This window comes from Callionymus lyra, chromosome 13 (assembly GCF_982586985.1).
Source record: "Callionymus lyra chromosome 13, fCalLyr1.hap1.1, whole genome shotgun sequence".
NCBI lineage: Eukaryota > Metazoa > Chordata > Actinopteri > Syngnathiformes > Callionymidae > Callionymus > Callionymus lyra.
In genome coordinates this window covers 14,017,707-14,032,617 of record NC_141830.1, presented here as the reverse complement: position 1 = coordinate 14,032,617, position 14,911 = coordinate 14,017,707, and the positions used below count along the sequence as shown (strand labels likewise).

Here is a 14,911-nt window from a genome sequence, read left to right as displayed (position 1 = left end):
AGCCAAAATGAAATTCTATAATAATTAATAATGTAAAATATGTAATTACATTTTTACATTACAGTTTTGTGATTTTACGTTTTTAAAAGTAAAAATAAATGCTAAGTTTCCGATGGCAACGATGGGAAGAAATAGTGCTAAACTCTCACAAAAGATTTCCATGAAGAATGTATTTTTATACATTTATTTTTTCTTTTAACTTAATTAGGGATATGATGTACCAAAATGCAAATAACTTATTTAGGTAAGAGGTATTAACTCTCTAAGTACTTTAAAAAGCATTACTACAGGAAAAAAAAAATCAGTAAAAGCCGCATGAAAATGTAATATGTTACATACCAACTTGATTCTGATACCTGAACCCTGTTCATAAATTTCATTTTCATAACTATTGTCAACTTCTGGGCTGAATGGTTTTTTTTTTTTTTTTACACAGAATCCACACCTATTTATTATCCATAATTAAGGATTTAAACCCATTTTTACCAGTTCCTTTTCCGAACTAATGGGTGGATAGAAATATAAATGTACAACAGTTTCAGTTTTATTGATAATTTATCATATAATCACGATGAAAAGCTACTGAAACGTTATATTCTCTTAATGATTACAAAAAATAAAAATATCTTTTAGCCTAATAGAAAAGCTAATAATAGCACCCTCTGTTGGTAAATATTCGATATTTAAAAATACTACAGTTCTTAAAGGGCAACTACTGATAAAACCCAACTTTCCTGACTTACTCACATGTTTCAAAAGTCTTCCTCTCCAAGATTTAGTAAGTATCTCATAATGACAGTGTTTTAAAATTATTTCTTTATAAAGTTCTCTCTCGTATGAAATCTCAGCGAACGAGAGGATACGAGAGCGGAGTCCATTATGACATACTTGGACTTCACTCCTCCTCCAACCAGCTGTAATCATGCCCTGCTTTGTCTATACAACAAGTCCCTTGGAGGTGGAGACTTCCAGGATTTATGACGTACGGTGACGACCCCGGATGCTTTAAACAACACTAGTATTAATATTTTAAAATCAGGAAGTTGTCGGTATAAATTTAGCTTCTTTGATTTCTTGACGTCTTTCAGATTAAAAACCATTCTGTTCAGATTTTTGTTTTATGGTTACATTTGGGAGCTACTAAAAAGTTTCCGGGGCGAAGCATAGTACTCCAAAACATGCTTAACATGTAATTGATTCAATAATAGAAACAGTTAGATTTATGGGACCCTCTCATGAACTGACACAAGAATACTGACTATTACAAGAAATGTGATTAAAAATGATAACCATAAGTGTTATTATGATTTCTTTTTTGTAGACTTTTTACTTTCATACTATGATCGATTCTAAAAATGATATTTCCAATTAAAATGACAGAATATGTCTAACAAGAGTGATTGAGTTAATCTTTTTTGTTGTTGTATTATTGCATTTAATTATGTCTCTCATGTACAGAGGATTCAGCTCAGCTGCTTACGTGGCTGGTTCAAAAGGAAGGTCAGCAGTAATATAAATTAAAACAGGCTTAATTCTTGAGTGGAAATTGATCCCTCGGTCTGACTCAGCACGTGCATCAATTAAACACTAGAACTGCAATTTAAACTACCTGTAATATTTAATTTATTTATCCTTCTTTTAAACCTACATACATGTGTTGTATTATATAGTAATATTTAAATGACTAATACCATGCAATATGATTAATTAAAATGGTTGGACCATAAAAAGACCTTTTGTTTTATTTCAATTTAAATGTCACTCTGAGGATCATTTTATGTCTAATATAGTAATAACCTTTTTCTATTACCAATAATAATACTCCATCCACACACTTCAACGTGTTTTTTTTTACTACACAAACAACATAAAACAAATAGAATTTTAAACTAATTTGTATGTATTTTTATCAATGTATTCATGATGATTTTAATTATCTATACGTTTTTATATTTTAAATAAATATGTCAGATTCCCGCAGATGTCCCGCCTGTTTTTGTGTTCTCGCGATATTTGCCACACGAAGCTCCTGATGCTCCACCAGTGCAAACACACTGAACGCGCAGCTGCCCACCCAACATGGTTTGATACCTGGAGAGTGGGAACCACAGTAGCCGGTGAAAAGCCACGGAGTAGGTTCTGGTCCGGTGCCGTTGGAGAACAAAAACACAACCTTTACCTCCACGTGTTCACGTGAGTAAACTGCTTCGCTGCGAACAAAGTCTCAGAAAACCTCGTTGCATGTGATTTCCAGCTGTTTTGGTCAGCTGGCTAGCAGGCTAACGTGAGTTAGCATACAGAAAGTAAACAGATTTTATGGAGGATAACCGTTGCAAATTAAAAGTTGGTTTCCGTGAGAGGAGTTAACTTAGATCTACATTTCGTCACCAGAATCCATTTTTATTGCCCAGTCGTCTTTGGTTTTTAACTGGAAATTGCTATTTATAGCTCAATTGATTTAGAATGAGCCTTGTAAATAAAGGGGGTCTGGTTAGATGACGACATTCCGCCTGATTTAACTAACTTTAATTACATATAACAGTTAGCTAACTGCATTTTTAACAGTCTATCATTGCTAGTCTAGTTGAACAATTGATCTATTTGAACATCTGTTTGTGTTTGCCTGGAAAGGAAGTCCAGTTAAAGTGTCAATCAACAGCCTGTTCAGCCCATTCAGATCACACATCTTTTAAGTTTAATCTCAGGATGCTCATTTACATTCACTCATGGCCATATCTGCTACATCTAATTTGAAGGACCACAAGGTGGTATTCATTTATGGTACTTTGAGAAGAGAAAATGTGTGTTTATTTGGCTATTTATTTTTATTTGTGTTTATTCATTCACCTACTGTCTTTATATTATTAACACTCTGTAACACTGTAATGTGACAAGTTATATTATAGGTATGCAGGACCAGAGGAGAGAAATCTTTTCAGGCTGTTGCTCCTAAGCTTTGGAACAATATTCCTCTCTCTTTGCGCTTGATGGATCTTAAGACGTTTCTATTTGTTCAGGCTTTTCCTTGATTTTCTGGAACTCCTGTTGTGTTATCAGTTTTATCTTGACCTTTAAAATATATACTTTATTGAATATTGTTTTGATTGTTTAAGCGCTTTGTGACCCTGGTCTGGAAAAGCACTATATAAATAAAAATTACTTACTTACTTACTATATTCATTATAATCAATACATTTTTTAGGAGCTATACTGTGGACCACATAAAACTCTTCTAGTTGAACACAATAGTAAAGCTAGTATGACACCTCAAATCACTGGACTGCATTTTGCTTGTTTTTGCACACACAAGCATGAGCATTTTTAATCCTCTTGTTATAGCGTCACTGCATCATATGCACGTGACTAGCTGCCAAAGTCTGTTTAGAAATAGCTGTGGTAAATTCTTCGCCTTTGAGTTCCTTTATCAAACACACTATTATAATCAATACATAATATCCAGCTGCAATAAAGTAACTGAACTTTGAGCATTTTTTCTAGTTGCCTGGCAATCAAAAGGTTTATTATCCATGCCTTTATTTTGTTTTTTTAAAACATTTTGTCACCACCAAGAAATGATATGCCCTGTCGTCCATTTTTTTGGCAGGACCAGATATCACGTCTTGGATGAAAATCATTCCCTGGTTTACATTAGGTGATTCACTTCTGGGTTGTCGTTTGTATGAAACCACCAGGTGGCACTGTTTAATACATTATAGACCGCATCTACTACGCATCTTGGAGCAAAAATAATCACTTGAGGTTAATAACATGTCTAAAAAATGTAATCAAATTATACCATACGTTTAATTGAAACATTTCCAAACATATGTATCCACTTAAATTATTTTGTCAACATCATAGCACATCTGTCTCTTTCAGTTGTCATCACATCCATAAAACTATAGAACCGATTAAGGCCTAAGACAATATATACATATATACATTTTACGTATGTATTGATCTACCAATCTATTTCCCTCTTAAAAAGGTCATCAGATAGGTAGATCAATCTGTTTTAAAGCAACTTTTACATTTCCGTACCCCCATCTATCCCCCCCCTTTCTTCAATTTCCTAGAAAACCTTCATCCTGACTTCTTGGTCCCTTACAACAACTGGTCAGGACAGCTGGCTTCCACAGCTTTTTGACATCTCATTATAACATATTTCCATCTGGACAAGTGTTCCTCTCATATTGTCCTTTTGCCAGACTTTCTATTTATGAATGATTTCTCTGTACATTTTTAAGCAGTCCTAAGTAGTCTAAAAGAAGTTTAAAAAAAAATAGGAGCTTTTTACGTTAAACTAGTAAGTACCTGACCTGAAAATGAGCCAATTTGTGTCTCAACTGTGTGTACTTTGACTTGCACAGCTTAATGTTTGAATCAAAGAAGTGATGGGCATGATCAGCACTTATTTTGCAAAAAAAACACTTTTGTTTCTTGGGCACAAGAGTATTTCTTGGCTGAGTTTAACTATTTGCAAGGTTTACCAAAATTCTGTCCAGAAATCTCCTGAAATTTGGTTTGGTTTAATTTGTCTTAAATATAAACCCTGTTATTGGGGAAACACCAAATATAAAATAACTAAGATTGTACACATGGTATATGGAAAAAGTCTCACTGTCTGAAAAAGATGCAAATGTCAAAAAAGCTCTTTTATCCACAAACCACTAGGGCTGGGCGATGTGGTGTTGAAATCTCAGATTCAAATAAAATTATTATTATTTCATATTGTTTGTCCACCTTTGCTTCCTTACATCTTTTATCTTGAGATATTTTCCCAAAAGCACAAATGGTAAAAATGCTTTTTGCTTAGTTTTTTTTTTCTCTCAGTGCTTACAGAATTCTGACTGTGTATTAATGTGATTCATTTTGTTATTCAAGTTTTAATATAATTTTTATTTGCTATCAATGGTTATGTTTCCTAATATCTTACTTGGGGGTGATAATAAAAAACAGACAGTACATGTACAGGAAATTGTCTTCTTTAGCTTTTATGGAAGAATCATCAGAATTTGACCCCCCCACCCCCCATGCATTCCCCTTGTAGACAGAATTGAGCCATCATATGACTTCATGGTATGAGTGGCCTTCTGTCCTGTTGCGGATCTCACCAGTTGTTGGTTTGGTCATTTATCATCTCTCGCTCCAGCTATATTTCTCTCTTTTTTTCCTTGAAGTGTCCCCAGGGTCAGTTGGCCTGTAGCAGGTTGCAACCGAAAGCTTTCTGCACACTTGCTGTCCATAATTCAAACGTGTATCAAGTCTTTGATGTTGTACAAAAGAAAGAAGACCATCCTAGATCTAATATAACCCGTGGCACTAGAATCTCTCTATCTCCTCTTAGACTGGATTCTGCGCACCAGATGGATTTGTGTGTTTTCAGTGTTGATGGTGGGTGGTAGATCAAAGCTTAGATACTGCTTTTTTTAAACATTTATATAGAAGTTTAGCTAGTTATCTATCAGTCCTGTCACAATATGGATTTGGATCAGCCTATTATAAATATGTGGCTTTCAGCACGGATGAAATCCAATACATCCCTGAATGGGGTTTGTCTGGGCCTTAATATTTAGACAGAGACACAGTTTGTTACTCGGTCGGTTTGTCTCAGTTAGTAGTTTCCATCCGGGCAAGTCTGGAGATTTGTTGGTTTTGAAAAACACACAAATTTCACAATTTTCTCTGCCTGAGTTTCAGAATAGAATGGGCACTTTTGCATAATTAAAATAGCACGAAATGTCTCCCTAAATGTTTTACTGTATATCTAGTTTATATAAAGTTAAGGTATATAGGTTAAATACGGCACTTTTGGAATGATCAAGATACAACATCTGTTACTACACTTACTGCAGGGAGGGAAGCTGTGCTAAAATACACGTATTAATGCTGCAATTATCGGATATTTAAGCAATCAAGTAATCTACTGAAGATACCATTGGTTAAGCAAATAATATTGTATAAAGTTTGATTAAAAAAGTAAAAATACAAATAATCTTTGAGAGACATTCAGTTTTTGGGTAACGCAAAAAAAGAAAAACACTTTTAAATTAAAACATTTCAGAATTATCCGGCTATTGTTTGGTCTAAAAGACAAACCTGCTTCAGATTGTAAACCATTTTTTTTTGGATTCACCGACAGGAAACTCTTAGGTCTCAGCAGGCTGGATCATGTATAGTATCATGGCATCTAGCGAACCATCCATCACCGCGTCTCCTATCTCTCTGTGTCTTTATGGACCTTGTAATTGAAAGCAGACCTCTCAATAGCTCTGTTTTCTTTTTGTTGCCTGGAGTTCAGATGAGAAAATATTCTTTTTGAGCAACAACAGACGTTATGTGGAATGTTTGAGGCTGTGGCCCCTCTATCCTGCTATCAGTGGTATGACCTATAGAAGGCCCTATGAGGAAAGATATGTCAGTAAACTGACCTGTTGCTGTCTGATGTATCTCAGCAGCACAGAGGCTTGCTATATCTCCGCCTGCCTTACAGCTGTTGCTCTGGATTGGATATTATGGACTTCGCTGCAAAGAACCATGTGTCGTGTAGTCGTAGCAGTAGTTGTTGTTGGTAGTTTCCTTAAGTCTTCTAGACTTGGACCAATTTGGTTTGTTTGATTGTATTTTAAAGCAGCACTATGTAACATTTCCCATTTTTGTGTTTTTCTCCATATTTTTTTTAATAATTACTAGGAATGGAAAAATAGAAAACCTTGAGATTATGCTGTTTTAACGCTTAATGGATACACATAACACATGCATTACTACATCTTGCATTTTCACACTATAATGAGGCACTTCAATCTCAGCAAATGTTTCCGATTAAAAGTGATCTTCTTTCTCCCTGTTTACAATGTTTTAGATTTTTTTGTCAGTACTTTTGCTCTTTACAAAGTCTGAGGAAAAATTGAATTGGAAAATGTCCTTATTTTTTTCTGCAGTGCGTTTTTTTTATACAAAGTTTCAAGATAGATTTGATTAATTTGTTAAAAATATTGCATGTCCGTTTTTCCCATATGATTGTTAATAATATCTTCAATCCTCTTGCTGATCAAAAGAACGCAACTGCATCTTTCTATGGTGGCTCTGCTCCCTAAAATGATTCTCGGAAGACCAAGTTCTTATTCCCCCCACAGTGAGCAGCGTCATTAGGATTTGTTGCACAAACAGTGGAATGTAGACCGGCCAAGGGAGCAGCAGGTCTCTCCCTCCTGCAGACATGTGTTCCTCGCAGCGGCTTGACCCCTATGTTCTGGGCCTTGTCGAATCGTATTTGGCTCCTGGTCCATAGGTCCGGTTACTCCCCGAAACAACCTGAAGCTCCCTCATCTGAGACATGTTTGCAGCTTAAGGTTTCAATAAAAATGGAAATAATGTTGAGAAATCAAAGCGGGATGATGTTGCCGCCGCCGGGCAAAGAGTCATGTGTTTTCATAACCTTGACCTTTGCCTTTAGGGATTGAGAATTGGAGACTTGGGTGCAAAACTGGGGCACATAGTCAAATTGTGGATAATGTAGACCTGTTTTCTTTGGAAGAAAGCTTTAAAATGTACAACGTATCTACTGTTAACTTCCATGTACAACAATTCTAGTATGTAACCGCTCATCACGCTTGGCACTGTTGATGTTACCTAAGCTGACGTTCAGAAAAATCCCCAAATATTTTACACACAATTGCACAACATAACTTAATGATTTTTGAAGTGCACCTTGACTTTACATGATTAAACTCATGTCAACAATTTTTCTTTACCTCTCATCCTTCTAGCAAACACCAAACAATCACAGATTCTCCCTTTACATTGGCAATTAATGAGGATGTAAATGGTAAATAGCTCTTACTTGTAAAGCGCTTTTCTATGCTTATTCAGCCCCCAAAACACTTTAAACTAAGTTATGCAGCTGAACCATCAGGAGCAATCCGGGTAAGTGTCTTGCTGAGGGAAAAATATAAAGTTTTAATGATGCTACTGAAGTTATGTTAATATAACATTTAAGTATTGTTTTACATCCCTGGTAATATCACTCTCTTACCTCACAGGTTTACTTGCATCTGGAGCACTTCTGTTTTCTGCTCTGAAAAATATAACCCACAAAAACATGAGACTGCAAACCTTGACCAAATTTTGTATATTTTGTGGCACAGTGCTTGGCAAGTTAACAGGATGTCATCAAATCCTGTTGTCATCATCTGCCTCAGTTTACACAATCAGTCATGTCAACACTAAAATGTCTTTTTCCCTTTTCTAATCCAAATATCTCCCACTCATTAGCCTACGTCCCCTGAAAAGGAGACTAAAAGTCTGAGGTCCTAACTCAATAAGAGGTGGATGGGGAAAAAAGGGACTATATTTTGGACTCTTTGGCAAAGAAACACCCCTCATCAGAGCTGGAGTTTTTGCTTGTAATTTTTTTTTTCAAACTGAGTTCTGGCTAGAGTTTTCCTTTTTTTTTTTTGCACTCCTTTTAAGACGAAGACCATTAGACTGATATAAACCAGAAATGCAGGCTGTTTCCAGGGAGGGGCAAATAATGCTGCGGGAGAAAGATGGCTATTCTGGCCTGATTCCAAGCCAGTGACCCCAATGTCCTTTTTTTTCCGGAGTGGATCAGAATATATAAGAAGCTATATAACATACTATGGCGAACGATGCGAAGGACAACGGTCATTGGTTCTGCTTATGCAGCTCGAGTGATTGAACGTTCGTGCTTCTTTTTCCAATTTTTATCATTGCCTGCTCCCTTCATTTGTTTCCTTTCTTCAATATCCTGTATGTCGTGCTCCACACCCACTTGATAACATCTGACAATATTGCCTTTGTTCCCTTCGTTTCTTAACTCTTGTGTCCCTTTAGTTACTTATTACTCTTTTATCTTCTTCCACTGTCCATCATGCATTCCTCCCCTTTGTGTGTCATTCATTTCCTATCCCGTTTTTTCCGCAGAGCCCCGCCTGTTCGGTTTAGCTGCCATTTGCAGAAATGGTTCACTTAAATCCAGATTTAACTGTGTGTTTAATTTAGCAAAGAGTAGGTTTCATGTCTGTTTTGCTTTTCAGGCCATTTAAGAATTAGATGTGGGGTTTTGAGCCCTCATCAGCAAGCTTCTTTATGTCTGTGCTGACTAAAAGTGACAAGGAGCATGTTCTTGTGACCAACACATGCCTCTTTAATGTAGTTCTAAAGACACACCTGCATGCAAACAATCACATATGGTGTGTATTTGAAAACCCCTCGTATACACACACGCACACACACGTATAGGTAACTGCATTATGGTCACTTTTGGCTTACATTTTCTCTGCTAGTATCTTTTGAAGGGGCAGAAGTGGAGATTGGCTAGATATCCATTTGGAGACTTCAAAGCTTATCGTTTTAAGTTCAGCTTTTTAAGTTTGTTTTTTTAACAACTGTAGGGAGGATGTCGTTGTACAAACCATATTTTTGGGCACTACACACACCGTCTCGTAGTAATGTTTATACCTGTTTTAATTGAAAACCACAGTTGCAGAAAAGTCAGCAAACAAATGTCTATAACGCTGGAACTCCTGCTGTGTTATCAGTTTTATCTTGACCTTTAAAGTATATACTTCATGAATATTGTTTTGATTGTTTAAGCGCTTTGTGAGCCTGGTCTGGAAAAGCGCTCTATAAATACAAATTACTTACTTGCTTACTGACTTACTTATAACCAAAAATGTTAAAAAAAAAAACTCTTCAAATTATTAAAGAAAAGAAAGTCTTTGGATGAATAATAATGTTTTGTTTATATAGAAATGAAATAGTCATCAAGAAAACTGTGTATATAACATAGTTACAATAGTTCCACTCAATTAAATATAGTGACACCAAAATAGTTTACTTTGCAGAAAAAATCAATGATAATGTTTATTTTAAAGTTGTTTATAAAGTTTTTATATTAATGTTGGCATGACATAATGCGGATGTCGCATGGTGCTTGTACAATTGCCAGATGGCATTTGTACCTGCTCTTTGTCAGTTGGCAGCAATGGCAGGTTGAGCTGTGCCATCCCTGCTGTTGCCGTGAGCTCAACAGGTTTATGGACCTCTGGAGACTGAGCAGCAATCAGGCGCTGATTCCGACGCGATAACTTTTGTTGTGATTTGTGGATTTATCCTCCTCTGGGGTCAATAATGGTCTCATTTATTGACTGGCTGTGGTCTCAGGTTAATGGTTTGATTACTTTGGCATGTTCATGATCCGTAGGTTCCCCGGAGACTCGCCGTCATGTGATTTACGACATGTAATGTCTCCACCAGACTCGCTGTGACATGTTAAGAGAGGCTTATTAAAGCTCGGCGAACGTATAGATTCGACCAGATTTGTGTGTGCGGATGGAAACATCGTCTTAGTACAGTATGCGGACATCTGTTTTTTATTTTGCTGTGAACAAGGGGGTTCAGTTTTCTTAGCACATACCACCTAATGGTGCCCCCTGATTTTATACCAGTCTCCAATTAATATTGTAACAAATCTGCAGCCACTCCAGCGTTCCCTTCTCATAGCCTAAAGTAACAGCCGTCACTTTTTAAAACCTGTTAAAGTAACAGTACACGTGTTGTGTTTGCAATAATCACTTGGGACTAAATCACATTTCTAAGCTTGCAGGTCACAAATATGTTCCCTTTGGGATTTGACTTAAGTGGCACCTTGGCCCGCTACAGTAGCTTATCACAGGGATTTATAGAGTGCATCACCAAAGGGACGGACGACCTAGGAATGTTTGTGGCACCTTCCTGCAGGTGTTACAATTACTTCCCGGCTTTCTTTACCTCCTGCTATTATAGCTGCTGATGGAAGGCAGCTGGTGACTCTGCTTGTTCTCTACTTGTTGGGTTGAAAGGGGGTTCTGTTGATGAGACGATATACTGGTTGCACCCTCCTCCAAACTCTTTTCCTGTCACTGCTCGCTGAAGTATTCTGTCTAAAGCTTTCATAATGACATTGATCTTGGAGAGGCGTTTATGACCCGCTGACGCGTTCACTCAGTTTAGATCATCGTCCTTTGCTAAGATATGCCAAGTTAATGCTCGTTCGTCTCATTTCACTTGTGATTGGAAGGTCCCTAATGGTGTGACGCTGGAAGAACAGCATATGAAGGATTGCAGTATTCATTTTTTGTTTAAGTCTAACAGAGAAGAAGTTCTAATGGTGTATTAAACTCAAGACCCCCAGGAGCCATATCCACACCAATCCAGTCATATGTTGTGGCCCGAAATCGTTGAATTACATACAGTTGGCCCAAAATATAATGTGGCCAATGATGAAGATGACATTTTAAATCCTGCTTTCTTTCAAAACGTATGCAGATGAAAGGTTATCAGCTTTCTAGCGTTTTAGGGTTATACTTTTTTTTCTGCCCCTGACAAGGACTGTATCATTTTTGGCCCTTTTGTGATTGAGTTTAACACCCTGCTCTACACTTTCCCTGAAACCAGAGCTTCTTAAATATTGTTCAAATGATACACATGTTTGCTTGTATTAGCTGATCCCTCATCTATGTTTGGTTTTGAAATAAGGCATAAAGAGGTTGGTAAACATAACTGTATGTAGTGTTGAATCAAGGTAGAATGAAAGAAACCCAGTTCATATTCATATATTTTATAACCTTAAACATCCTTCTCATGATCAACCATCACTTAGACGCTATAAGAATGTTAACTATAGTTTAAAAAAACAATCATTTTCTAGCATACCTGTAAAGTACAGTCCTTGAGCTCTGTCTCTGTGATAAAAGTTAGGTTGTTTTTTTTATCCACTGTAGATATGTTCTTAAAGGATATTCTTCTTAAAGAAGCCCTTTAATTGTGTTGCAGAATCGCCATGTGTTCCCATAATCATCCATAATGTCTCTCTTTTGGAGTTTCAGACTAACAACAGGAAGTCATTATTAGGCCATGCCTTATCCAAGGAAACATATCGGTTCACTTGGCCCCGCTCTCTTCATCAAATTTTCCCCCTGATCACGTCTTTGGTCTGGTCTGAGTGAATTCAACAGCAGGTCAGGGCTAATGAGCTCGCTGTAATCTAAGAGCAAATTCCATCTTTAGGCATTTATCCTGCTCTACGAAACACTTAACCTGGTAATATTAGAAGAAAACCTTCTCATTAAACCTTCGGATTCTGTCTTATTGTGGGAATTTTAATCTCATTGTTTAATGGGCGTTTCAAAAAAGGCACGACATATATGATTATCAACGTGACAGAACTTAGTGATTCCTGGAAGAATGCAGCTCGAGATGTACAATAAGGGTAAGTGAAAGTGAGGGATGAGACGCGAGGACTTTAAAGACTTATCTGCCTCTCACCTTCCCCCTTCCTCTCGCCGCTTCTAATCTGTCCCGCTCGCCTTAAATCCCTCTGTCTTCCATGCAACCTTTGTCGGGAGAGGTCAGCGCTGTGTTCAGCGCGATGGCCTTTGGTATTGAGAAGGCAGGTTGGCGGGCGACCTGGAAGTGCTTTGTCGCTCTCCTGGGAACACAAACAGTCATGGCACACAGGAACAGCTGCAATCCTGCCGTCTTTGGCCGTCCCGCTCTTCCGTAATGCTCATTTGTCATTTCATTTAGAAAACAGCAAAAACATGAGGATAATGGAATATTTGCTGTGGGTTTTTTTTTTCCTTTTCTTTTAACTATGTTCCCTATATTCACAGAGTCAACATGACCTTTTTTCCTAACCACAACTTGTAATTATGGGAAAGTTGGTACTTGGTTTTGCTTCTATTTTTTTCCGAAATCACTAGAATTAGAGTTTGTTGTAACAAACCTGCTTATAAAATTGGCCGGGTAGAAATGTCAATCAACTCAATCATTGTGAGTGTTCCGTTGAGTCGAAATATTGTTGCAACATCGTACTTTGCTGTCCATCTGAAATCAAATCTGGTATGGGGATAGTTTTCCACAATTGCATTATGTCTCCCAAACCCTATGATGCTGGACACGCATACCAAACAAGGACACTGCAATTGAAAGTGCCGTGTGAGCACATCCAACATGTTTGTTTGTTGTTAGAACATTATCCATGGTTGTTAAGCCTTTTGTTTTCATAATAATACAAAAACAATGCTGCTGTTAAGCATCTAAAACATGTTTGTTTGTTAAATACAGGCACCGCCTTAATATTTTTATCAATAAGTCCTTTGAGCTGTGATATTTAAAACCACATCAGTTGCAATATTTTTAACAAAAGGTGTGTCTGTGCTTGTATGAACACTTTCTGTAGTGAACGTCCTCCACATTCATTATCTGATCCTGTATCTGTCTTTGTTGATTTAAAAAACCCATCCAGCCCTCATGAGTTCCTGAAAGACCTTCAGAAGCCATTTAAATATCTGGCATGAAATCGAACAGCTGAAATAAGTGAAAAGAGGAACGGGTAGATACTTGTTGGCAGGAATCCATAAAGTGCTAATCTGAGTGCACAGTTTGTTCCCATTTTTTTTCTTTCTTGACATTGAAGTACAAGAGGAGAAACGCTACCTTTAATGCTCCTTAAACCACTTATTGAATTTTACCCGGGCATGTAAATTCATGACATATGTTTGACCTGCCAGGAAAAATAAAGAAAAGGGCATTGATCTTCTATTGAAAAAGCAACGGCGACTGTTCAGTTGATCTTAAGAGATAGTCCTCTCCAGGTATTCAACCTTTTCTTTTTTTTTCACCTGGAAAGTGCAACTATAAAGCCGCTTTGATCCTTTTCAATTTTAGAAAAAACATTTGTACAAAACCAGACTATGAACACTTTGAAAGCCATTATGATTGTGGTTATATCTACAAAACAAACTGCAAATTCAGTTTTGAAAATGAAATGGCATTGTACGTCCAGATGTACTTTAGAGACTAGAGTGTCCTATTTAAATGTCACTTTGCTATTATTTCCATTATGTTTAATGATGTTTTACCATGAAGTGGATGGGTTTTTTTCTTCTTTACATAGACATTTTATTGCTTCTTAAAAAAGTCCATCAAGTTCTTATTCTCTCAACCCTGCATTAGTTAGGACCACCGTGGTTTGAATATGATTGACATTTGCGCTTGATGGATCTACTGACTCCTTTAAGAAACATCTTAAGACGTTTTTATTTGTTCAGGTTTTTCCTTGATTTTCTGGAACTCCTGTTGTATTATCAGTTTTATCTTGACCTTTAAATTATATACTTTATTGAATATTGTTTTGATTGTTTAAGCGCTTTGTGACCCTGGTCTGGAAAAGCGCTATACAAATAAAAATGACTTAATTACTTACTTACTTTTCAAGTCAGATGTTTCAAGTCAACAACATTCATTTGTCACCAAATGTGTTGATCATGGCACTGAAAAACATGGCATTATAAATTGCAAATGCTGCTTATATACAGTATATCAAAATATATCCTGTTTTTTTGAACACAGAATAATGTAATTGAAAGACACCATTAATCTTTTCGCTCTACAATGATACCTTACTACAAAAAATTGTTACGTACAGTAAAAACCTTTTTACAGTTTTAACACATCAGTATTTTGTGAAAAAACTCTTTAATGTTGTCTACAAATATCTTGTCAATGTTGAAGTTATGCTGCGAGCGCAAGAGACGTGGTTTAATTATGGGGAGCTTATGGTTGTCTGCGTTCTCTTTTAAGTGAAAAGTCTCGGTGTGCACTGTTGACACGGAGCCAGCGGCGCAGGACTGAACGAGACTCGAGAGCTGTCTTCTCCGTCTGGAGATGGCTCCTGCTCCGAGGAAATGAGTCTGCGATACACAGGCATTTCTCAAATTCCTCCCCTTGTGTCATCACCGCTAAAGTAAATAGCGGCTTAGGGAAAAGGATTCTGCCACTGAATAAATAGGTTGTTTGTGTCTCCACAAGCTCAAAGAGAACAGGGAACGGTTGGAAAATGAAG

General features: G+C 36.9%; 1 protein-coding gene across 1 annotated transcript in view; it reads left to right on the top strand.

Moving 5' to 3' along the window:
* Positions 1 to 2,088: 2,088 nt before the first annotated feature.
* disp1 (dispatched homolog 1 (Drosophila)) overlaps positions 2,089 to 14,911 on the top strand; it is a 55,209-nt gene continuing 42,386 nt past the window's right edge. Inside the window, exon 1 of the mRNA XM_087805699.1 lies at positions 2,089 to 2,193. The gene's annotated coding sequence lies outside the window, so the exon portion shown is untranslated. The remainder of the gene's footprint in view (positions 2,194 to 14,911) is intronic.